The following is a 25,765-nucleotide window of genomic DNA, read 5'->3' as shown; positions in this document are numbered from 1 at the left end:
TCAGGAGTAGACAGGAGAGGAGGGAAGGATTGGGGAATGAGGTGTGACACAGGGAAGGGGGCTGTAAGAGGCAGGAGGGGGCTGAGAGTCAGGAGTAGACAGGAGAGGAGGGAAGGATTGGGGAATGAGGTGTGACACAGGGAAGGGGGCTGTAAGAGGCAGGAGGGGTGTGAAAGTCAGGGGTAGACAGTAGAGGAGGGAAGGATTGGGGAATGAGGTGTGACACAGGGAAGGGGGCTGTAAGAGGCAGGAGGGGTGTGAGAGTCAGGGGTAGACAGTAGAGGAGGGAAGGATTGGGGGATGAGGTGTGACACAGGGAAGGGGGCTGTAAGAGGCAGGAGGGGGCAGGGGTGTGAGAGTCAGGGGTAGATAGTAGAGGAGGGAAGGATTGGGGAATGAGGTGTGACACAGGGAAGGGGGCTGTAAGAGGCAGGAGGGGTGTGAGAGTCAGGGGTAGACAGTAGAGGAGGGAAGGATTGGGGAATGAGGTGTGACACAGGGAAGGGGGCTGTAAGAGGCAGGAGGGGGCAGGGGGATGAGAGTCAGGAGTAGACAGGAGAGGAGGGAAGGATTGGGGAATGAGGTGTGACACAGGGAAGGGGGCTGTAAGAGGCAGGAGGGGGCAGGGGGATGAGAGTCAGGGGTAGGCAGTAGAGGAGGGAAGGATTGGGGAATGAGGTGTGACACGGAAGGGGGCTGTAAGAGGCAGGAGGGGTGTGAGAGTCAGGGGTAGACAGTAGAGGAGGGAAGGATTGGGGAATGAGGTGTGACACAGGGAAGGGGGCTGTAAGAGGCAGGAGGGGGCAGGGGTGTGAGAGTCAGGGGTAGATAGTAGAGGAGGGAAGGATTGGGGAATGAGGTGTGACACAGGGAAGGGGGCTGTAAGAGGCAGGAGGGGTGTGAGAGTCAGGGGTAGACAGTAGAGGAGGGAAGGATTGGGGAATGAGGTGTGACACAGGGAAGGGGGCTGTAAGAGGCAGGAGGGGGCAGGGGGATGAGAGTCAGGAGTAGACAGGAGAGGAGGGAAGGATTGGGGAATGAGGTGTGACACAGGGAAGGGGGCTGTAAGAGGAAGGAGGGGGCAGGGGGATGAGAGTCAGGGGTAGACAGTAGAGGAGGGAAGGATTGGGGAATGAGGTGTGACACAGGGAAGGGGGCTGTAAGAGGCAGGAGGGGTGTGAGAGTCAGGGGTAGACAGTAGAGGAGGGAAGGATTGGGGAATGAGGTGTGACACAGGGAAGGGGGCTGTAAGAGGCAGGAGGGGGCAGGGGTGTGAGAGTCAGGGGTAGATAGTAGAGGAGGGAAGGATTGGGGAATGAGGTGTGACACAGGGAAGGGGGCTGTAAGAGGCAGGAGGGGTGTGAGAGTCAGGGGTAGACAGTAGAGGAGGGAAGGATTGGGGAATGAGGTGTGACACAGGGAAGGGGGCTGTAAGAGGCAGGAGGGGGCAGGGGGATGAGAGTCAGGAGTAGACAGGAGAGGAGGGAAGGATTGGGGAATGAGGTGTGACACAGGGAAGGGGGCTGTAAGAGGCAGGAGGGGGCAGGGGGATGAGAGTCAGGAGTAGACAGGAGAGGAGGGAAGGATTGGGGAATGAGGTGTGACACAGGGAAGGGGGCTGTAAGAGGCAGGAGGGGGCAGGGGGATGAGAGTCAGGGGTAGACAGTAGAGGAGGGAAGGATTGGGGAATGAGGTGTGACACAGGGAAGGGGGCTGTAAGAGGCAGGAGGGATGTGAGAGTCAGGGGTAGACAGTAGAGGAGGGAAGGATTGGGGAATGAGGTGTGACACAGGGAAGGGGGCTGTAAGAGGCAGGAGGGGGCAGGGGTGTGAGAGTCAGGGGTAGATAGTAGAGGAGGGAAGGATTGGGGAATGAGGTGTGACACAGGGAAGGGGGCTGTAAGAGGCAGGAGGGGTGTGAGAGTCAGGGGTAGACAGTAGAGGAGGGAAGGATTGGGGAATGAGGTGTGACACAGGGAAGGGGGCTGTAAGAGGCAGGAGGGGGCAGGGGGATGAGAGTCAGGAGTAGACAGGAGAGGAGGGAAGGATTGGGGAATGAGGTGTGACATAGAGAAGGGGGCTGTAAGAGGCAGGAGGGGGATGAGAGGGGTAGACAGTAGAGGAGGGAAGGATTGGGGAATGAGGTGTGACACAGGGAAGGGGGCTGTAAGAGGCAGGAGGGGGCAGGGGGATGAGAGTCAGGAGTAGACAGGAGAGGAGGGAAGGATTGGGGAATGAGGTGTGACATAGAGAAGGGGGCTGTAAGAGGCAGGAGGGGGATGAGAGGGGTAGACAGTAGAGGAGGGAAGGATTGGGGAATGAGGTGTGACACAGGGAAGGGGGCTGTAAGAGGCAGGAGGGGGCAGGGGGCTGAGAGTCAGGAGTAGACAGTAGAGGAGGGAGGGATTGGGGAATGAGGTGTGACACAGGGAAGGGGGCTGATCCTACACAGCCAGTATCTGTGAATCATTCACTCTGTCACACTCTCATGTGAGTCTCTGTATTACACTCACACAGGCTATGCCAGGATCCCAGAGCATGCATGCTACCTGTATGGCTGTGTAGCAGGGTGATTACGCTTGTTGTGTAACTGGATCTGTCTGTGGACTTGTACCTGGTGACTGGAGGGAAGACTTTGCCCTTGGTTCTGCTGGAAGCAGCAGTGGGATCACACTTCAGCAAGGTAAGGCATTGCTAGACTGCTAAATACACACCTGTACTGGAGAACAGGCAGATCACGTAAGAAATTATTTGCAGGGACTGTGTAAAGTTCAGCTGTGAGCACTCACCATAATACTCTGCACTACATGCCAATATGCATTGAAAAGCAACATGTCAGTCTCCAGGCTTTGTGGCACTAAAAGTCCCAGTATGCCCAGCAATCCCAGGCTTGAGCACTGTAAGTTCCTTCTGTAGAAGGAATACAGCATGACTTAAACATCTCCGTGTATGTACTACAGGTTCCCCTAGAGATAAGTGAACTGATGATCTGCAGGAGGTACTGGTTAGAGGGTCACTACATTCAAAGATGCCCTACTAACACCCGCATACCTCCCAACATGACCCTCTCCAGGAGGGACAGAATGCTCTGCTCCTGTACTTTCCTCTTACTGTATGATTGCCATCACCTGTGCTGAAACACCTTTCTCATCCATTTACATGTTCAACACAGTGGCCGTCAATCATAAATGAAGAGAAAAGTCCAGAAGCAGAGCCTTGTGTCCCTCCTGGAGAGGGTCATGTTGGGCGGTATGCACCCTGTCTGCTACCCAGGCATGTATCTAATGGTGCAGCTGTAGTAAAAGCGGGCTACGGTCGTTAGGTCAATACAACTTAGGTCGACATGAACGTTAGGTTGACAGCTCAAAAGGTTGACATGAGTTTTTCACATTTTTGGGATTTTTTTTCATACTTAACGATGCACGTGGACTACGATTGGAACGGTAACCTTGCCCGAAGCATGGCGAGCGAAGCGACACGGTGCACGAATATGGGTTCCCCGTGACTTTACGGAGAAAACTACACCAAAAACAGCCAAAAACCTCATGTCGACCTTTTGATCTGTCAACCTAGTACATGTTGACCTAAGTTGGGTTGACCCAACGACCCATACCCGTAAAAGCATGGTATGTGCACTCTGGTTGCTTCATGACAACAAAATCCCTGTTTACTATAGGGACCAATGATCCCCATTGTATAAACTTCCAAGTGGTGATCAGTGTGTATATCTGGCTGTAATCAGTGTATACACAGTATACAGTGTGTGTGTAATTCGCTGTGCAAGCCAGTTATTGCTACACTTCCCTACAAATGTAATATACATCATACAACAAGTGCTATATATATACCTGTATTACACCCCTCCAATAGAAGGCTGGTATAATCCCATATTACAGGGCCAAGCAGATGTGCCATACCGCTTAAATACAGACAGCTGTTTGTCCAGTATGAGATGAAAGTTTCAAATAGAACTTCAAAGTAATGCCATTCCCCATAGCATCCCCCCCCCCTGGCGTTACTCTGGAGTGTTTGTTTACATGCAGCGGATATATGGGGGGTTCTTTAATCAAGCCAGCTGAGCTGTGAAGTATACAATAGTCTGGGGATAGTTTATATAACATGATGGATTTGTGAAACAGCATTGATCAGGATGGACGGCGTATAATAATCCGTAATTGCTGCGTATGTAAGCGCTCACTGTTGGTACAGGCCAGTGCAATGCTATGTATTTACCTTTGATTAAATGCTATGGCAGATCTGGCATTGATTATCCTGCTTACTGGGTTTCACTCAATGACTTAGGAAAGGAAATGAATATCCATTACCCGCTGCTGGGGCGCCGCTAACACGTTACAGCTTGAGGTCTGTGTTCAAAGTACTTAAATTTTTTTTTTTTTTTTAAATGCATCTTACTATTTTTGTCTTATCACTTAAAGCCTGGCTGATATCCTATACATGTGCGGTTTGTGTTGCTGTTAGCATGTAAGGAATGCTTGTATCGCAAAGCATTACATCTGTGTTCTAAGTATATGTCCAGTGTTAATATATATATATATTCCTTTTACAACTTTAGATTTAATTTTTTTTAAATTGTGGGCAATTATGTATAATGTAGGAGCCAATCACACTGTATGGTCAGGGGAAAGGGGTACTAAGTACACTCTGGCCGGGTGGTATTCATGTGACCGGCGGTCAGGAGACCGATGGTCACATGACCTCCTCTAGCATCCCGGCCCTCACTATCCCAACGGTTGGCATGCTGATCAACAGGGACTATTTCCACTCGTGGGAATAGAACCCGTGGGGATCACAGGTCGCCACTGAGCCTGCAGCATGGCGAGCGCAGCGAGCCCGCAAGGGGCTTGCTGCACTCGCTCCCCCCTGCGGGGAACCCGGCGTTGGTATGCTGCCGGGATCCCGGCGTCAGTATGCTGACTGCCGGTCTCCTGACCCATCGGTCAGCCATACTACACCCCTCTGGTCAATACATCAGTCGTTCAATTAAATGGCCGATATATTGCGGGTCCAGCGATATGTCTGTGAACAATGGCGTTCACATACATATCCCGTCGGCCCTGCAGTACTGCTGATGGCTACAGTTATATTGGTGCATCGGGCTGTGTGTACGCGCGGTCAGCTGACCGCCTGTACACATGCTGCACCAGCCAGCGGTGATTGACTGCTCAACTGGGCGGGCTCATGTAAATGTCCGCCCAGTTCATGACGTCAGTCACGACGGATTGGGCAGTGTGTATGCACAACACACTGCCCGATCCGCTTATAGATATATCCTTCAGTGTGCAGATATATCCATCAGTGGGTACCCACCTTTAGAGCTAAAACAAATTTCTGCTTCCAGCTGTGTTATAGTTCCTTGGCTTATGGGATTTGCCATTTCCTTTGCTGGCCATACATTATACAATTATCTGGGCGACCCACCTGATTTCAGCGGTCCGTCCAGATAATTGTATTGTATATGTGCACAACCGGTTTCAAGATATTGATTGGTTAGACGCCGTTGAATCGTCCAGAATGTCTGTCTGGTGTGATACTTTTAGAGTTGCTAGCTGACCGCCTCAGTGTATGCAGCAGCTGAGTAACATCGTTCCATTCCATCACAGCGGAGGAGCGGGGAAATGTCTCCTCTCGTGTAAAGGAACCCATATATGGTGGCGATATACACTGTGATATATTTCACCATGTATGCCCATTATATCTGCTGGTTTACCGCCTGTCAGATAAAGGGCGGGATGCATCGATGACAGAAAAGCCATTTCGCCGCATTCCCCATATGCCCCAAGCAATATTATCCAGAGATTGGACCCAATAGATGGTCTATTGGCTTCTAACCGCAACAGTCCCCGAGAGGGATCCAATAGGATTCCAGTGTTCCCCGGGTCTTGCGCTGGCGGCCGTGTATGCGCAGAAGGACTTCTGGAAGTCTACCCACCGCAAACGACATGTCTTATCGGAGAGCTGTCCTTTGCTGAAATCTATATGCGTATTGTGTTAATAAACGCAGCTATACATGCAATCAGTGGCGGGATGCATCGTATTCAAGATGCAATGTATGATACACCCCGCCCAGAATGTTTGTCTGTCTGACAGGAATTTTATCTGACCGTGTGTGCCCAGCATAAAATATTATGCTATTAGAGCAGGCATTCCCAACCACGGTCCTCAAGGCACACCAACAGTGCAGGTTTTAGTGATATCCAGGCTTCAGCACAGATGGTTACATCAAAATAACTGAGGTACTAATTAAGTCACCTGTATTCAAGCCTGGATATCACTAAAACCAGGACTGTTAGTGTGCCTTGAGGACCGAGGTTGGGAAACACTGTATTAGAGTCTAACATTGGCTGCAGACCCTTAAACATGACCCCATTCCATCAGACATAAAGTGCTCTGCCCCAGGACTTCCCTCTCCTGTGTTCAACACAGGTGACTGAAAGCTTCAGTTGAGAGGGAAGTCCAGGAGCAGAGCATTCTGTGTCTGATGGAAGGGGCCTATGGCTGCGGGGATATCATATCCCTTATTTGCAGCCAGGCTCATATTTTGGGCAAAATTAATCTTTTTATTAGTTTAATTACAATGATAGATAACTACAGTATATGTCACTTGGATGCTGTGGTTTGCACGACAGTCGACTGACCACTTGCAGTACCCCCCCTGCCCCCCCCCCAAATCATGCTGCAGCGTTTGGAGGGCAGAGTGGCGGCTGGGACTGTTCATGAAAAAGGGTGTGTGGAACTACATATCTCAGCATGCCCTGCCTCAGTTTTAGCATGCCTAAATAGGAAAACGGTGGCAGGGCATGCTGGGATGTGTAGTACCACAGTAGCTGGAGGGCCGCAGGTTGAAGACCCATGACATGCATACTGTAGGCGGGATATCAGTAAAGAGGTATTACAAGGTCTTACTTTACGCAGCAAGCATTGCAGGATGCTGCACAGTCCGTCTGCTATAGTTTAGAACCTGGAATCTCCCTATATTTTTCACTAGATCCTGGCAAGTAGGAGACGGATAACGACAGAGCCTGGATTGTGGCCAGCACAAGGGTACAATGCCCAAAAATAGTCCTCTGGAAAAGGGCTATATCCGAAGCTATCTATACACATTGTGTGAACATAACGTAGAATAGCCCGGACACCAGACTGGGGCAGTGGGAGGTGGGAGATCTTCTCCTATCATCGTAGATTTGTGATAGACAAAAAACTGTAAGGATCCCTCAGCTTAGGAGTCTTTACCCTGGCCAGACTCGGCGAAACCTATAGTGCAGGCATGTCCAAACTGCGGCCCTCCAGCTGTTGTGAAACTACATATACCAGCATGCCTTGACACAGTTTTGCTGTCAGAGAATGCTAAAGCTGTGTCAGGGCATGCTGTGATGTGTAGTTTCTCAACAGCTGGAGGGCCGCAGTTTGGACATGCCTGCTATAGTGGTATTGAGCAATTAGCCTAATACTGTAGCGTACGGGGGTCTTAAGATGTGGCCCCCATAGTATCCCGGTAATTATCAGACTTGCTGGGTATTGGTGTACAGGGGTGGTCTACAGTTTGCCGGCTGTTGGGATCCCGGTGCACAGTATACCGGCGCCGGAATCCCAACACCCGGCATACCGACACCTTTTCTCCCTCTTGGGGGTCCACAACCCCCCTGAAGGGAGAATAGATAGCGTGGCGCACTTAGCGCGCTACCGTGCCTGCAAGGGGCTCATTTGCGCTTGCCCAGCTGTCGGTATGCCGGCGGTCGGGATTCCGGCGACGATATGCTGGCTGCCGGGAGCCTGCCCGCCGGCATACCATACTACACCCGTGTACAGTTAGGAGATGACGGCAGATGCTATTTTTGCCCTGTATGCGTGTGGTCATGTTCCCACCACTTTAATAGGCCTCAGGGACGCCGGGAGAAAGTTTTTGTTTATAATTCATGCACAGTATAAAACCTGATTCTAGGAGCACAGGCTCAAGAAAATATCCATCTGTATTTTTAACTTGATATTGCTGTTAAAGTCATTCTGTTATAAATCACCTGCACTTTAAAGTGCCTGCTATGTGAGTGCTAATGGGTTACCTGGCTCTCTGAGGTAATTAACGACAGGACTTTAATTGTAGTCTTATTATCCCACTAACATATGGCGCTTCTATGGAGAGGATACAGGTTGTGGTGCCTTGACACCTATTAGGGACACAAGGTCACAGGCGGTGTTATATTTGACAGCTGCTCACTATTCACTTTTATTGGCGATGTACCCAAAATATAATGGGAACTGTAAGACGATAACTGACGCCATATCTGATTACCGCTACTGTCACTGGGGCCTAGGAAAGGCAGCGAAGTGTGGCTTTCCCATGGCCGACTATTACTGATGCGCTCATTTTCACTCCAGTAACAATGAGCTGAATAAATTGTACAGGCCTAAGCATCTTCTGAAGCAGGAACGTAGTCACTAGTCACTCGGTACATTATCACCTCAGGAAGACCGTCATCTTTCTAGAAACAGTGGCCCTCATTCCGAGTTGTTCGCTCGTTATTTTCCTTCGCATCGGTGCGATTTTCCGCTAACTGCGCATGCGCAATGTTCGCACTGCGGCTGCGCCAAGTAAATTTTCTAAGAAGTTTGGTATTTTACTCACGGCATTACGAGGTTTTTTCTTCGTTCTAGTGATCGTAGTGTGATTGACAGGAAGTGGGTGTTTCTGGGCGGAAACTGGACGTTTTATGGGAGTGTATGAAAAAACGCTACCGTTTCTGGGAAAAACCCGGGGAGTGGCTGGAGAAACGGGGGAGTGGCTGGGCGAACGCTGGGTGTGTTTGTGACGTCAAACCAGGAACGAAACTGACTGACCTGATCGCAGTGGCAGAGTAAGTGTCGAGCTACTCAGAAACTGCTAAGAAATTTCTATTCGCAATTTTGCGAATGTTTCGTTCGCAATTCTGCTAAGCTAAGATTCACTCCCAGAGGGCGGCGGCTTAGCGTGTGCACTGCTGCGAAAAGCGGCTATACGATAATTGATGCAAAGTACAGTACGTGACATGGCGTTAAGGTGTACCCATCGTATACATGCTGTGGTGGCAGCCATTTTGTAAGCGGAATAAATATTAAGAATAGTAAGGGGTTGGCAGCCATCTTGGGTGCACTTAGTTGTTATGAATATAAAATAACATTCAGTCGTTCTACCGCCATTTTGTTGTTTTATTTAAGGACCTGTTGCTTACAAACTGAATATGAATAAAAGGCGGCCGTCATCCTATATAATAAAATGCTCAGCCTCACCATTATGGGGGGAATTCAAGTGTTTTGCACACCGGTGGCCACTAGGTGGCGCCTGACAGAGCCGTTCAAGTGTTGCTCCGTTCAGCCGCGCACAGCCGGCGGCTGTAACATTATTGTTATGTTGTTTCAGCATTTTGACGGTGCTGGTAACTAGTGAAATGTATATTTTTACAAAATTTAATGCAAAAAAACAAAACAAAACAATGTTTCTGCTTACTATTCGGTAATTGTGCTTATTTCAGAGTTACTACAAGTAGGCCCTGATGCTGTTACTAATCATATCTAGTCCTCTACCCTTTGTCATGCTGGGCTGTATTCCTTCTTTTTCCAAACTCTCTGCCCTCCCACTATAAATCTAAAGTGTGTAAGCTTTCAGCTCAGACCATATGAATAGTGAACTGTGAAATTGGGCTAAAAAGCATCCTGGCCAGGCCTCACCGCTGTGCTGTTATGAGGGACATAAACATTCCCATAAAAGTTAATATATATTTTTTTGTTAGTTTGTGAATGTTTTTTTTTTTTTTCTTTCGTTAGTGGTGAACCATCTGGCAGGTTTAAACCCTGTACACAATGAAGTCTTTGGAGTGATGGATGGGACTGATATACAAGGTCTGCCAGTAAAGGGACACAATCTGTTTAGGGTTTTTTGTTTGGTCACAAGCTTCTGTCATGCCCCTGTTTTTGTTTGGCACCACTGACACATGGCAGACAGGGAGCAGAACGCATCACACCTGGAGGACAAAATCATAACATAGGGCGAAGATTAGTCACAAAAAACCTCAGTGATATTACTAGTTACTAATGAACAGACTACATTATTCTGCTATAAATCAGAGGTTCACAAATTCTGCCATTACAGTCCATGTTTTCAGGATATCCATGCTTGAGCGCATGTGGCTTAATTAGTACCTCAGCCAATTTGATTTAACCATCTGGATGAATCAAGGCTATACTTTAAACCTGAACTGTAGTGGCGGCGATTGGGAGACATGTGATCCGGGAACTGGCTGGGCCTAGCAAGCTGGTAAATTCCTGGGTCTCCGCTCCATGACCCTGGTCGGGAGCAGGGTTGTGTACTCTGTATTTAGTTCCCGGTTGTTTCCGTTCACACATGCAGGGATATAGCTGTATGTGTGAAAGGGGTATAAGTGATGGAGGTGTTTTGTGCCCCTGGAACTGGAAGGGACAGGGGTGCTGGAAATGCACTGGGAACTCGGACCACCAATGCACGAAGGCACTTTAGCACGTAACACTTCAACCCTTCCTGTCTGCACCCACTTTCCTTTGCCCTGGCCTTCTGGCTAGGGCAAGGATAATTTTTTATATCCCCCCGGCCTTCTGGCTGGGGCTTATTTATTTATTTATACATGCACGTGTTTTGCACTTGTGCACAGCACCAGCACTTATTTATGTTTTGTAGTATGTCACGTCACGGTTTTTTGTTTGGGGTTTAGGTGAGACCCTTATGGGCCACCCTCTCCCCTAGTTGCCGAGGCCCCGTCCTTTTGGGGAGGGCCAGAGGCTGTTTTCGATCCCCAGGGGGAAGCTTCGGCCAACCTTGGGGATACATGAGGGTCCCCCTGCGCTTCGGCAAGGGGGGACCCACAGTCCCTTTTTTTTCCCCTCAGTAGGCCTTTTGGCTCTGAGGGGTAGGGGAGTAACGGGGCCCTTCTCCTTTCGGAGAGGGTCCAAGAACCTACGCCCCCAGCACGTTTGGTCACAGACGCTGGGTGATGAAGCACCGCACCTCGGGCTTCAAGTAATAAAAAAAAATGAAAAAAAAAAGGGGTATAAGTGATGGACTAATAGACTGTAGGACAACATACTGTGAGAAGTACCAGCTGACGTCTGCCTTTATTATCATGTAAATATGCAATATGAAAAGCTTAGCTGGCCTTCCTTTCTATATATGCAAGTATGTCACCTTTACATTAGCAATATATCTTCTGCACATCACTGTTGTATTGAGTTGCTTTCATTTTACTCAACTTGAACTAATCTGGCTGTTCTATGAGTGCACTCATCTTCACCCACAGAACTGCTGTTCCTTGGATGGTTTTTGGTGCGTGCACCGTTCTCAGTAAGCTCCAGAGACTGTTGTGCCTGAAAATCTCAGATCGGCAGTTTCTGAGATACTCAAACTCCCACCCTCCCTAACTGCCAACAAGAACCGTGCCACGGTTGAAGTCACTGAGATTATTTCTTCTTTGGTCTGAACAACAACTGAGCCTCTTGACCATACTTGTAAGCTTTTATGCATTTTGGTGTGGCCACACTGTTACTGGTTAGATATTGGCACTAACAGACTGTTGTACCTCATGAAGCCGGTACTGTGTGGGTATGCATCAATCTAAGAGATAGGAGGACAGTCATCACTGAAGTGTACAGAAGAAATTCAGTGTTGACGTTTCGGCCCCAGTAGTGGATCTTTTTTTTAACTTACCTGGGTTTATACACCCACCCCAGGCTGCAGAAAGGGAGGGTTAGGGTTAGGCTGCGGGGGGAGGTCTAGGCTGCAGTAATGGAGGGGTAGGGTTAGTGTTAGTTTAGTTTGTCACACCTGTCGGGATTTGGGCAGTCGGGGTGTCGGTATTCTGACTACCCACCGGCATCCTGACTGCCGGTCTCCCGAACCCAATCCATCATAACAGGTACAGTACATGTAAAGTAACTGCAAAGTGTAGAACAGCACAGCATTCTTGCTCAAACAGCATATACCACCTGTTTACCACCTGACTGACGTGGCAGCAGGCACGCCCCGGTCTGTGTACACTGAACGCAGTTTTGTTCCCTCTTTCACAACTATTCACATCACCTATTTGTCACAAGGTGCCTGTCACACAGACACACGTATGCACAGTGTCCGTTGGTGAAGCGTCTCCTCATTATATAAAAATGCACCCTGCCCCTGCTTCTGGCACTTGAACAGTTATCACGGAAGTACAGTCTGGTGGTTAAACTGTCATTTGTAGAGATGACAAGATAAGTCCTGTCAGAACTAATCTCAAAGCACCCTCTGACAACATCTGCAACACACAAACCAACATATATTTTGCCTTGTAGAGTTAAATGTGTCTATAAGACTGAAGAGGGGGTTATCCAATTAGGGTAGAGGTGGGGGAGGAGAGTATATGCTGCACTTACGGTACCGCCGACTCACCGACTTTTTTATTTGAAGCCCCATTCGCTTTTACATACTGCGGCAACGGCACCTCGCACCCTTCGCACGGAATTGGATTGACCTCGCAGCCTGTAAAATGACCATTATAAGCTGATTGGTTGGTATTTTATCTTAAGGGGGGTAGACATGATAGAGATGTGTGCTGAGTGGAGGGGGGGAGGGCGCTCATTTGCATGCAGGCACGATCTAGAACCGGCGATAGCGATGTGTGGGGTCGCATATCGCTATGGGGCATACCACTGAGAGATCCGTGCTTAATTTCAAAGCAATCTAGTCAGGTTGCTTAGAAATTAAGCACGGATCTCTCCGTGTGTATCCCCCTTTACTTTGATACATCTCCCCCTAATTCAGTAACTGGCGTTATCTGTTTGTAGCAAGATCCATCAATTTTGCCTGTTATCAGTGTTGTATTTCCCACTAGGCACGTGCCTAGGGCCGGCAGCTGTTGGGGGCGGCACAGGAATCCAACCCCCTCCCCCTCCTCGTTTTGCTTGTGGGTTGTTAGTGCGAGTCTGGCCGCTCTATCGCAATTAGCGGCCGCCTGCTGAGGGGAGTGAATAGTGTGAGGTTTGACCCTCACACTGGTAACCTATTGCTGGCCGCACCTACCCTGTAGTGTGCAAATCCTGCTCCATGCAACTGTATACATGTCTGCAGCAGTCGGTCGACAGGTTTCCGGGAACGGATCTCTCGCTCTCGCTCTCTCACACATCATTGTGCCTAGGGGGCGGCCTGACCCTTAAATCCAGCTCTGCCTGTCATCCCAGGCAAATTGCTTTATAAACTTTTACAAAAGCCCCACCTATCTTTATTGGTAATGCTGGGGGTGATGTTGGTTGGTGGGCTTGCCATAGAAGGTCATATTATATACTGTATGTATTGTGGATAAATGGCTAAATACTACAATTGATAACTCACGTGTATGAATGTATGGGTTTATTATCAAGTTGGAAGCCCATTGCAACCTGTTTCGGTCCTGTGCCTAAATTAACCACACATGTGGGGCCAAATCATTTGCTGATCGCACCTGATTGGTGTCATTAACAATAAAAAGGCAGGAATCTCATAATGTGCCCATATATAAGCTGTAAATAGGCTCCTCCCATTTACAATCACTGGATTGCAGCTTTTGATTGGTCCTCCTGTTCACACTCTGCCCCCCCCCCCTCCCATATTTAAAGATGGGGATCTTTTTTGTTTTTTTGTTTGTGCTTTTCTATCACGGGTGTGTGTGTAATTCTGCAAGTAGCGCACCTCTGGTGGTGCCGTCTACAGAGAAGGGACACTTTTGGGAAAAACAGTTTCCTGAGTGATTCTGCAGCTTTAAGAAGAGCACTTTATGAATGTAAAGTATCACGGAGACTATCAATATTTTCCCAGAATTAAATATCTGATTTAGCAACCTTTCATTAAGGAAGGAGTGATGGTGCCGCATTCAGACGTGACCAGCTTGGCATGTGGGCGTGCAGTTGTCATTTTATATTGGACTATGAAATTAGGACCTATAAATGCGATAAGCTGTGGAATCAGGAAGTTATTTCAAAGTAAACAGACAGAAGGAAGTATTTATGATCCAGGTAACATACTTGCAGCTCTCAGTGCACTGATAATGAGAGCACACTGTGGGGTCTATTCATGAAGCAGTGATAAGTGTGGAGAAGTGAGCCAGTGGAGAAGTTGCCCATGGCGACCAATCAGCATTGAAGTAACATTTATAATTTGCATACTATGCAATTGTACGGAGCAGCTGATTGGTCGCCATGGGCAACTTCTCCACAGGCTCGCTTCTCCACTCCTTTCACTGCTTAATGAATAGACCCCTATGTTCCTAATGTGCAAGGAATTCCTTGCAGAATCCTGCTAGACAATGCTGCAATAACTGGTATTATAATGGGGGAGGGGGGCCACGATGATGCGATTTAGCACGAATCCCGTCATCAAGCCACCTAGACCCCCACTTCACTTGCGAAGTGGTCGTAACAGGCGGTCGCAGGTGGCCTCTAGGAGACTTGTCTTTTCAGGGCATCTGGGAGAGCCATCCCAAGATTCAGGAGTCTCCAGGACGTACCGGAGATCAGTCAAGTATGACAGATATACTCTGTGCTGCTGGGGGACCCTGCTCCTTACAGTATATAACTCTGTCTGTGGGTTCCTACTTCCTTCATTCCCCTCCTCACATCATGTCCCTGTCCCTGTTACATGCAGGCCTGTCCTCAGTAACCCATCAATCGTCTCCTGATATACTCTGTGCTGCTGGGGGACTCTGCTCCTTCCACTTTATAACTTTCAGTCTGTGATTTCTTGTTACCTCCATTCCCATGGTCACATCATGACACCTCACCTGACACATGGTGAAGTAGCCCTGTCTTCACTAACACATCACTTATATCCTGATATACTCTGTGCTGCTTGGGGACCCTGCTCCTTTCACTATGTAACTTAATCTGTTGCTTCCTGCTGCCCACATTCCCCTCTTCCAATCATGTCACTGCCCCTGTCACATGCTGCCCTATCCGAACATAATTGCAGTAGTGGACCGGTCCCTGTCTCCCCCAAGATCGGTTTGCACATTCCTGAAATAATCTGTGCTGCTGTGTAAACTTCTGATGATGTGACTGCCTACAGATTACTATATAGCCGCCCACTCGTTAACACGGTTTCATAACAGATAAGCGGGAGATGACAAATGTCAGACTCTAGTCAACAGCAACAAAAAAAAAAAACATGTGCCTGGATTCCTTGCTCTCCATTGCTGATCGTAGACAAAGGCAGCACCTGATTGGACGGTTGGTGGTGCGGCGTATCCAGGCTGGTGCTTATTTAAGTGACGCCATAGGTTGGTCTATTAGGTTACATAAAACCGTTCCTTCATTATGAACATTCCCATTAAAATGAATGGAATCACCACTGGCTAATGCTCTGCAATGTAAAAGCTTCCCTGTAATTGCAGTGTTTCTTTACGAGCTCTTTGGCATTTACCGTCTGTGTACTGTACACACGTTGTGAGTGCCAGGATGCTGCTGTGTCATCCTGTCACTGCCCGCCTTGGGGAGCAGCCATGAATAATATTTACAAGGCTCTGGTGTTTTGAGCATAAGAACGGCGGATGTGTGGGGACCGGGATCTGCGCAGAGATGCTGGTTGCTTGTATTATACAGATTACCTTGCAGCCCAGAGTATGTTGGGCCAGCGTGTCTTGCGTCATATCGTACAGGACTTGGCCGCTTAATCTGGTTCTTCTGCAGTGTGCCAGAATGTCAGTGTAGAAAGCTCACAGGTTGTCTGTGGATTATCCTACACAGCATGAGAGCTGGGAAGAGTCCAGTTTACAGGGGTGGAAAGTAGACGTCAGTGGTTAAGGGCACACAACACATAACAATACAATAAGAGACCTGTCTCGGCTGATTATGTATTTGGAGAAGTCTCTAACTGAGAGATTAGATTGTAAACTCTCCTGGCCCGAAAGGCTGCATGTTTTGCATAACGTGGGCCATTGTTACACAATCAATGCACTTTTTTGCTAACGTCTTCCCTACTAATATATTGCAGTTTATATTGATATATTGTTTGTACAGGAGAGTGCGTGGTGTGATCCTTTTTTGACAGTAAATAATTTTAGCTGCATTGAAATATTATTGTAGACAGCATTTATTATATATGATGCATATGTTCAATTAAATGGTCTTTTGAATAATAACATGCCCTGCTGGGACTTGTAGTCCCACAGCAGCTTCATAGCCACAAGTTGCTCACCTCTGCTAAAACTTTTTTTCCCAAGAACTCGAGTTATATAGTAGTTAAGGAAATAAGCCAGTGATCAATATAGTACATTACGGTGCTAACATACAGCAGTCATTTTGACCAAAAACAGTGGATCTGGATGAAGGGTCACACAGTGCCGTCCGTAGACGGTCACCGTCCTTGCACAGATGTACAGCAGGGCAGGGCTTTAGAGCAGCATAGATGATAATTATATAATATTATTGCAAACCAGGTTAGAATAATATCACGGCTATATATACTCTCTATATCCGGACAGAACAATATGAGGGTGTAATAAAAGGACACCGCCCATGCTATTGCTGTGTGTTGATGGGTTGTGTGTTTAATATGATATTGGGTGCTGTCCCCATACATGCTGACAGGACAATGTGGCACTGCAGCCGCCCTGCGCTGTGCTCATGTACAGACAATAACAGGGCTTGGCACAACACTATAAATTATACCCAGTGTAGACATAACCAGTATCCTGTTGTCATGCCTCGATGGTAATGGTAATAGTCAGTGGGGGCTGCAGCGCAGACCACAAGCAGCAGAGGGGCCGGGAGGGCCGATCAGCAGGGATCGACAGCACGGCAGACACCGGGGGAGGGTGCAGGGAGGCGGAGGGGCCGGGAGGTCCCGCTGTGAGTGGCGTCTGCTAGAAGATTATCTTCCGGCAGCCGGCCACTCTGTGTATCTGACTGGCTGCATCGTTTGCGACCAGATCACATAACGCACTGCCTGGTGTGGTCGCAAACTGTGTTACCACAAGGATGGTGACTAAAATAATCTTCCTTCGCAGAGTTAATCAACCTAGGGCACTCCGGCCGATGTGGAACTAACATCCCAGCATTCCTTAATAGCAAAACTAAGGCAGTGCATGCTGGGATGTTTAGTTCCACATCAGCTGGAGAGCCACAGGACAGCTTGCCTACCCCTGTTTTCTCTATCGTCCTAAGTGGATGCTGGGGTTCCTGAAAGGACCATGGGGAATAGCGGCTCCGCAGGAGACAGGGCACAAAAGTAAAGCTTTTACAGGTCAGGTGGTGTGTACTGGCTCCTCCCCCTATGACCCTCCTCCAGACTCCAGTTAGATTTTTGTGCCCGGCCGAGAAGGGTGCAATTCTAGGTGGCTCTCATAAAGAGCTGCTTAGAGAGTTTAGCTTAGGTTTTTTATTTTACAGTGATTCCTGCTGGCAACAGGATCACTGCAACGAGGGACAGAGGGGAGAAGAAGTGAACTCACCTGCGTGCAGGATGGATTGGCTTCTTGGCTACTGGACATGAAGCTCCAGAGGGACGATCACAGGTACAGCCTGGATGGTCACCGGAGCCACGCCGCCGGCCCCCTCACAGATGCTGAAGCAAGAAGAGGTCCAGAATCGGCGGCTGAAGACTCCTGCAGTCTTCTTAAGGTAGCGCACAGCACTGCAGCTGTGCGCCATTTTCCTCTCAGCACACTTCACACGGCAGTCACTGAGGGTGCAGGGCGCTGGGGGGGGGCGCCCTGGGAGGCAAATGAAAACCTTTAAAAAGGCTAAAAATACCTCACATATAGCCCCAGAGGCTATATGGAGATATTTACCCCTGCCTAAATGTACTAAATAGCGGGAGACGAGCCCGCCGAAAAAGGGGCGGGGCCTATCTCCTCAGCACACGGCGCCATTTTCTGTCACAGCTCCGCTGGTCAGGAAGGCTCCCAGGTCTCTCCCCTGCACTGCACTACAGAAACAGGGTATAACAGAGAGGGGGGGCAAAATAAATGGCAATATATTAATATAAAAGCAGCTATAAGGGAGCACTTAATCATAAGGCTATCCCTGTCATATATAGCGCTTTTTGGTGTGTGCTGGCAGACTCTCCCTCTGTCTCCCCAAAGGGCTAGTGGGTCCTGTCTTCGTATAGAGCATTCCCTGTGTGTCTGCTGTGTGTCGGTACGTGTGTGTCGACATGTATGAGGACGTTATTGGTGTGGAGGCGGAGCAATTGCCAAATATGAGGATGTCACCTCCTAGGGGGTCGACACCAGAATGGATGCCTTTGTGGAATTACGGGATAGCGTCAACTCGCTTAAGCAGTCGTTTGCCGACATGAGGCGGCCGGACACTCAATTAGTGCCTGTCCAGGCGCCTCAAATACCGTCAGGGGCTGTAAAACGCCCCTTGCCTCAGTCGGTCGACACAGACCCAGACACAGGCACTGATTCCGGTGGTGAAGGTGACGAATTAACCGTATTTTCCAGTAGGGCCACACGTTATATGATTTTGGCAATAAAGGAGATGTTACATTTAGCTGATACTACAGGTACCACTAAACAGGGTATTATGTGGGGTGTGAAAAAACTACCAGTAGTTTTTACCGAATCAGAAGAATTAAATGACGTGTGTGATGAAGCGTGGGGTGCCCCGATAAAAAAACTGCTAATTTCAAAGAAGTTATTGGCTTTATACCCTTTCCCGCCAGAGGTTAGGGAGCGCTGGGAAACACCTCCTAGGGTGGACAAAGCGCTAACACGCTTATCAAAACAAGTGGCGTTACCCTCTCCTGAGACGGCCGCACTTAAAGATCCATCAGATATGAGGATGGAAAATATCCAAAAAGGTATATACACACATGCAGGTGTTATACTACGACCAGATATTGCGACTGCCTGGATGTGCAGTGCTGGGGTAGTTTGGTCAGAGTCCCTGATCGAAAATATTGATACCCTGGACAGGGACAATATTTTACTGTCGTTAGAACAAATAAAGGATGCATTTCTTTATATGCGTGATGCACAGAGAGATATCTGCACACTGGCATCACGGGTAAGTGCTATGTCCATTTCGGCCAGAAGAGCTTTATGGACACGACAGTGGACAGGCGATGCGTAGAGGAGTTATTTGGGGTCGGTCTATCGGATTTGGTGGCCACAGCTACGGCCGGGAAATCCACCTTTCTACCTCAAGTCACTCCCCAACAGAAAAAGGCACCGACCTTTCAACCGCAGCCCTTTCGTTCCTTTAAAAATAAGAGAGCAAAGGGCTATTCATATCTGCCACGAGGCAGAGGACGAGGGAAGAGACAGCAACAGGCAGCTCCTTCCCAGGAACAGAAGCCCTCCCCGGCTTCTACAAAAGCCTCAGCATGACGCTGGGGCTTCGCAAGCGGACTCGGGGGCGGTAGGCGGTCGTCTCAAGAATTACAGCGCGCAGTGGGCTCACTCGCAGGTAAATCCCTGGATCCTGCAGATAATATCTCAGGGGTACAGGTTGAAATTAGAGACAGAGCCACCTCGCCGTTTCCTGAAGTCTGCTTTACCAACGTCCCCCTCAGAAAGGGAGACGGTTTTGGAAGCCATTCACAAGCTGTATTCTCAGCAGGTGATAGTCAAGGTACCTCTTCTACAACAAGGGAAGGGGTATTATTCCACTCTTTTTGTGGTACCGAAGCCGGATGGCTCGGTAAGGCCTATTCTAAATCTGAAGTCCTTGAACCTGTACATAAAGAAGTTCAAGTTCAAGATGGAGTCACTCAGAGCAGTGATAGCGAACCTGGAAGAAGGGGACTTTATGGTATCCTTGGACATCAAGGATGCGTATCTCCACGTTCCAATTACCCCTCACACCAGGGGTACCTCAGGTTCGTTGTACAAAACTGTCACTATCAGTTTCAGACGCTGCCGTTTGGTTTGTCCACGGCATCTCGGGTCTTTACAAAGGTAATGGCCGAGATAATATTTCTTCTTCGAAGAAAAGGCGTATTAATTATCCCATACTTGGACGATCTCCTAATAAGGGCAAGGTCCAGAGAACAGCTAGAGATGGGTTTAGCACTATCTCAAGAGGTGCTAAAGCAGCACGGATGGATTCTGAATATTCCAAAATCCCAATTAATGCCGACAACTCGTCTGCTGTTCCTGGGGATGATTCTGGACACAGTTCAGAAAAAGGTTTTTCTTCCCGAAGAAAAAGCCAAGGAGTTATCTGACCTGGTCAGGAACCTCCTAAAACCAGGAAAGGTGTCTGTACATCAATGCACAAGAGTCCTGGGAAAAAATGGTAGCTTCTTACGAAGCAATCCCTTTCGGCAGATTCCATGCAAAGGGATCTGTTGGACAAATGGTCAGGGTCGCATCTTCAGATGCACCTGCGGATAACCCTGTCGCCGAGGACAAGGGTATCCCTTCTGTGGTGGTTGCAGGAGGCTCATCTATTGGAGGGCCGCAGATTCGGCATGCAGGATTGGATCCTGGTGACCACGGATGCCAGACTGAGAGGCTGGGGAGCAGTCACACAGGGAAGAAATTTCCAGGGAGTGTGGTCGAGCCTCAAAAAGTCTCTTCACATAAGCATTCTGGAACTAAGAGCAATCTACAATGCTCTAAGCCAGGCGAAACCTCTGCTTCAAGGAAGACCGGTGTTGATCCAGTCGGACAACATCACGGCAGTCGCCCATGTAAACAGACAGGGCGGCACAAGAAGCAGGAGGGCAATGGCAGAAGCTGCCAGGATCCTTCGCTGGGCGGAGAATCACGTGATAGCACTGTCAGCAGTATTCATCCCGGGCGTGGACAACTGGGAAGCAGACTTCCTCAGCAGACACGACCTTCACCCGGGAGAGTGGGGACTTCATCCAGAAGTTTTCCACATGCTATTAAACCGTTGGGTAAAACCAATGGTGGACATGATGGCGTCTCGCCTCAACAAGACACTGGACAGGTATTGCGCCAGGTCAAGAGATCCGCAGGCAATAGCTGTGGACGCGCTGGTAACACATTGGGTGTACCAGTCGGTATAGGTGTTTCCTCCTCTGCCTCTCATACCAAAGGTTTTGAGGATTATACGGCAAAGAGGAGTAAGACTAGTGGCTCCGGATTGGCCAAGAAGGACTTGGTACCCGGAACTTCAAGAGATGGTCACGGACGATCCGTGGCCTCTACTTCTGAGAAGGGACCTGCTTCAGCAGGGTCCTTGTCTTTTTCAAGACTTACCGCGGCTGCGTTTGACGGCATGGCGTTTGAATGCCAGATCCTAAAAGGAAAAGGCATTCCAGAAGAAGTCATTCCTACCTTGATAAAGGCAAGGAAGGAAGTCACCGCGAAGCATTATCGCCGTATTTGGCGAAAATATGTTGCGTGGTGCGAGCAGCGGAGTGCTCCGATGGAGGAATTTCAACTGGGTCGTTTTCCTACATTTCCTGCAATCAGGATTGTCTATGGGTCTCAAATTGGGATCTATTAAGGTTCAAATTTCGGCCCTATCAATATTCTTCCAAAAAGAATTGGCCTCAGTCCCTGAGGTCCAGATTTTTATCAAAGGAGTACTGCATATACAGCCTCCTGTGGTGCCTAAGGTGGCACCGTGGGATCTAAATGTAGTTTTAGATTTCCTCAAATCCAATTGGTTTGAACCACTAAAGAATGTGGATTTGAAATATCTCACATGGAAAGTGACTATGTTACTGGCCCTGGCTTCGGCCGGGAGAGTATCTGAACTGGCGGCTTTGTCTTATAAAAGCCCTTATTTAATTTTCCATTCGACATAGGGCAGAGCTGCGGACGCGTCCGCATTTTCTCCCTAAGGTGGTATCAGCGTTTCACCTGAACCAGCCTCTTGTAGTGCCTGCGGCTACAGACGACTTGAAGGACTCCAAGTTGTTGGACGTTGTCAGAGCCTTAAAAATATACATTTAAAGGACGGCTGGAGTCAGAAAATCTGACTCGCTGTTTATACTGTATGCACCCAACAAGTTGGGTGCACCTGCTTCTAAGCAGTCGATTGCTCGTTGGATTTGTAACAAAATTCAACTTGTACATTCTGTGGCAGGCCTGCCACAGCCTAAATCTGTTAAGGCCCATTCCGCAAGGAAGGTGGGCTCATCTTGGGCGGCTGCCCGAGGGGTCTCGGCATTACAACTCTGCCGAGCAGCTACGTGGTCAGGGGAGAACACGTTTGTAAATTTTTACAAATTTGATACCCTGGCAAAGGAGGACCTGGAGTTCTCTCATTCGGTGCTGCAGAGTCATCCGCACTCTCCCGCCCGTTTGGGAGCTTTGGTATAATCCCCATGGTCCTTTCAGGAACCCCAGCATCCACTTAGGACGATAGAGAAAATAAGAATTTACTTACCGATAATTCTATTTCTCGGAGTCCGTAGTGGATGCTGGGCGCCCATCCCAAGTGCGGATTATCTGCAATACTTGTACATAGTTATTGTTAACTAATTCGGGTTATTGTTTAGGAAGCCATCTTTCAGAGGCTCCTCTGTTATCATACTGTTAACTGGGTTTAGATCACAAGTTGTACGGTGTGATTGGTGTGGCTGGTATGAGTCTTACCCGGGATTCAAAATCCTCCCTTATTGTGTACGCTCGTCCGGGCACAGTACCTAACTGGAGTCTGGAGGAGGGTCATAGGGGGAGGAGCCAGTACACATCACCTGACCTGTAAAAGCTTTACTTTTGTGCCCTGTCTCCTGCGGAGCCGCTATTCCCCATGGTCCTTTCAGGAACCCCAGCATCCACTACGGACTCCGAGAAATAGAATTATCGGTAAGTAAATTCTTATTATATCAGACCAGATAAATCAAAGCATAGAAACAGAATTTGACGGCAGATCAGAACCACTTGGCCCATCTAGCGTGCCCTAACCTTCTGTATTGTGTAGTAATAATACACACGTTGATCTTATTTACAGGAGTTCATCATACATATAATTACATAACTTCAGTGTTCCTCAGGAAGACGTGTGCATTACAGTACATCACGCAGAATTCCCTGAGTAATACATCATTTGCAGTACAGGAGTGACCAGTATAATGCCACATGAACGTAGTATGATTCCTGCTTGCAGTCATAGAGTTAACAGCTGTAGCGTCATACTGTAGCCAAGGGCACACCGTGTAAACAGGTAATGCAAACACGCATGTGTATGTTTAGGTCAAGGACGCGATCAGAGATATACACTGTTCCATCACTGCCAGCTTCGTCTGGAAATAGCTGCAGATGATCATTCATCACCAATCTGAGGCATTATCTGGCACATGTAATATCACACAGGCTCTCCGAGTGCACAGGACAATGAGTGACACAAAGACACTCTGTGAGATGAGCAAATGGGTTTCGGCAGAGGAGAGGGAGAGTATAAATAAGTAACACGGTGCTTTAATGTGTGTGCCCTGTGCTGTAATAGAGCCTAAAATGTTTGTGTCCCTTAGGGAGAAATAAAATATATACGTTGAAGTGTTTTTAGACGCTACACCGGCTCTCAGAACTGAACTGGTAGTGTAATACAGGAATGTTCAATTTGGGGGTAGGAATTTCCCTTCTGAGTGTGCGTGCATTGGGGGAGGGCTTAAAGACCCCATTGTATGATAATCAGGCCATCTGGTACCAATAAAGCCTGCTATGGTCAGTCTGTAGGCCTCATTCACTAATATTCCATGCATGCATCCATAGCAACCAATGGGCCGCATTGTTTCATTGGCTGATATGCCCTACATAGATAGAAGCCAGTTGCTGATTAGTTGCTCTTGTTCCGTGCACATATTGTTGACTTGTGCAGATGAAGAGGGTGCCCTTGTGCAGAGTTTTGAGGACATTTTCATGATGGGGTCGGATGCCAGTGTCTATTCATTGCCAGAGTTTGTAGCAGTTCTTGATGTTGCTAGCCTGGAGAGGACATAAGAATCCTGAAAAGAAGATATTACCTGTTGGCTCTAGATTATATGAAAGATTAGTAGTGTTGGATCGCCATTTACCTTATCCTGATTTATAGGAATGGGATCGGTATGAAATACCTACAATCAAAATCCGGATTGTCGAAATCCCGGCAGCAATTGACCGACGGTCAAAGTCCCGACATGGACAAAATACCGACATTTAAAATACCAACAAGGTCAAAATACTGACATGTATAATGTCGACTGGTCAAATGCTGACATGAGTTTTTCATTGTTTTTGTGTGTGTGTATGTCGACATAGACACCATATAAGTGTACCGCGTCGCCTCACATGGCGAGCGTGTGCCTCGCTGCGCTCGGCACACTATTATATTCCCCCTCCTGGTCCACTGGGATGGTAAAGTATGAACAAGTCGGTTTCAATGAAAAAAAATCATGAGACGCATGTCGGCATTTTGACCTGTCAACATTTTAAATGTCTGTATTTTGTCCATGTCGGGATTTTGTCCTTGTCGGGATTTTGACCGTTGGTCAATTGCTGTTGGGATTTTGATCGTCGGTAAATTGACTGCATCCCATAGGAATGTATGGTCCCCATGCTCATCTCCAAGCCCAATCGCTACTGCACCCCCTGCAGACAATGATGCTGAAGAAATTCCAACCACCCAGTCTATATAAGTACTCTTACTACTCATTTCTTTATTCACACCTACCATCCCTCATTCTACCCATACAACCTCTGCTTTCTTCAGCTCTTCTCTCCTCTGGGCACTGTAATTATGTATATTTGTAAGGTTATGTGCTTGTCTGTATTAGTCTGTACCCATGTAAAGTGTTCTATGTTTATCCCCTATACAACCCTTGTGTGCCATATAAATAAGCTGCCTATCAGTTGGGCTTTAAACAGGTCTTGGCTAAAACCATAAATGTTAAACACAATCCCTCTTATCCCTGCTGTAATAAACACGCACACAATGTAATTGCCAGTTAAGGTCAAAGTTGTATTGATTGAATAAACCTTCGGGACCATGAAAGCATTGCAGACAGACAGTCACATAAAACATGACACAATATACAGGTAATCCCTGGACACAAACTGGACCACGTGGAAGCCACCAACCCTTAACTTGCTGGAATTGACAAGGTCAGGTTCCCTCTCAAGAGCAGAACACCTTGTCTCACTACAAGACCCCACAATCGCTGCATGAAACAGCTATGGTAACTGAAGAACAGTGATTTGACTCTATCAGCCCTTGTATGCCACACTTCATTCACACAGACTCAGTCTCTATATATAAGAAATAAAGACACGGACAACTGTATTGGCGTGAAAGGGGTCAGATTTTAATTTTAGCTTAAAATTGAGTATGGTGGTAAGGGAATAATGGCCTAGCTAAAGCAATAACTTGTTGACATAACAAACCAAATGGGTCAACTGTCCACACATTTGCAAGGATGAGCCAACATGCCCCCATCCCCACCAAACAACTTGCAAGGGGAAAGGCTATCTGCCCAACCCCTTACAGGGACAACAAAGCAAGCAGATGAGGCTAACTGCCTCCATTGCTATCGACTTGAGGTACTAACCCATCCCTGGAATGGCAAAAGTCCCACCTGGTCTGGTGGTGCCCTTGAACCAAACTGATATCTATGCCTAGCCATCTCCATGGCATGGGCTGCACCCCAGGGAAAACGAAACAGCTACTCTTATAATTACAAGGCCGTTCTGAACCGGCCAACACCAGGCTTCCTAAGACTGCAGCTGTCACCATACCAGACCAAACCTGAAATCTCCAAACCAATACTATACAAAAATTCTCCATCCCTGCCTCCAGTAAGATTTTCTCCAGAGAGATGCACACTAACGTGCCCAAAACAA

At 48.1% G+C, this 25,765-nt stretch overlaps 1 protein-coding gene across 2 annotated transcripts in view; it reads left to right on the top strand.

Annotated features, from left to right (window-relative positions):
- Positions 1–2,414: 2,414 nt before the first annotated feature.
- Positions 2,415–25,765, top strand: part of PHLDB3 (pleckstrin homology like domain family B member 3) — an 87,080-nt gene continuing 63,729 nt past the window's right edge. The window contains exon 1 of one of the 2 annotated variants that reach the window (XM_063942475.1): positions 2,415–2,682. The gene's annotated coding sequence lies outside the window, so the exon portion shown is untranslated. The remainder of the gene's footprint in view (positions 2,683–25,765) is intronic. The other variant, XM_063942473.1, reaches the window with a different exon arrangement.

This window comes from Pseudophryne corroboree, chromosome 10, assembly GCF_028390025.1.
Source record: "Pseudophryne corroboree isolate aPseCor3 chromosome 10, aPseCor3.hap2, whole genome shotgun sequence".
In the NCBI taxonomy this organism is placed as follows: domain Eukaryota; kingdom Metazoa; phylum Chordata; class Amphibia; order Anura; family Myobatrachidae; genus Pseudophryne; species Pseudophryne corroboree.
This window is presented reverse-complemented; position numbering and strand designations above follow the sequence as displayed.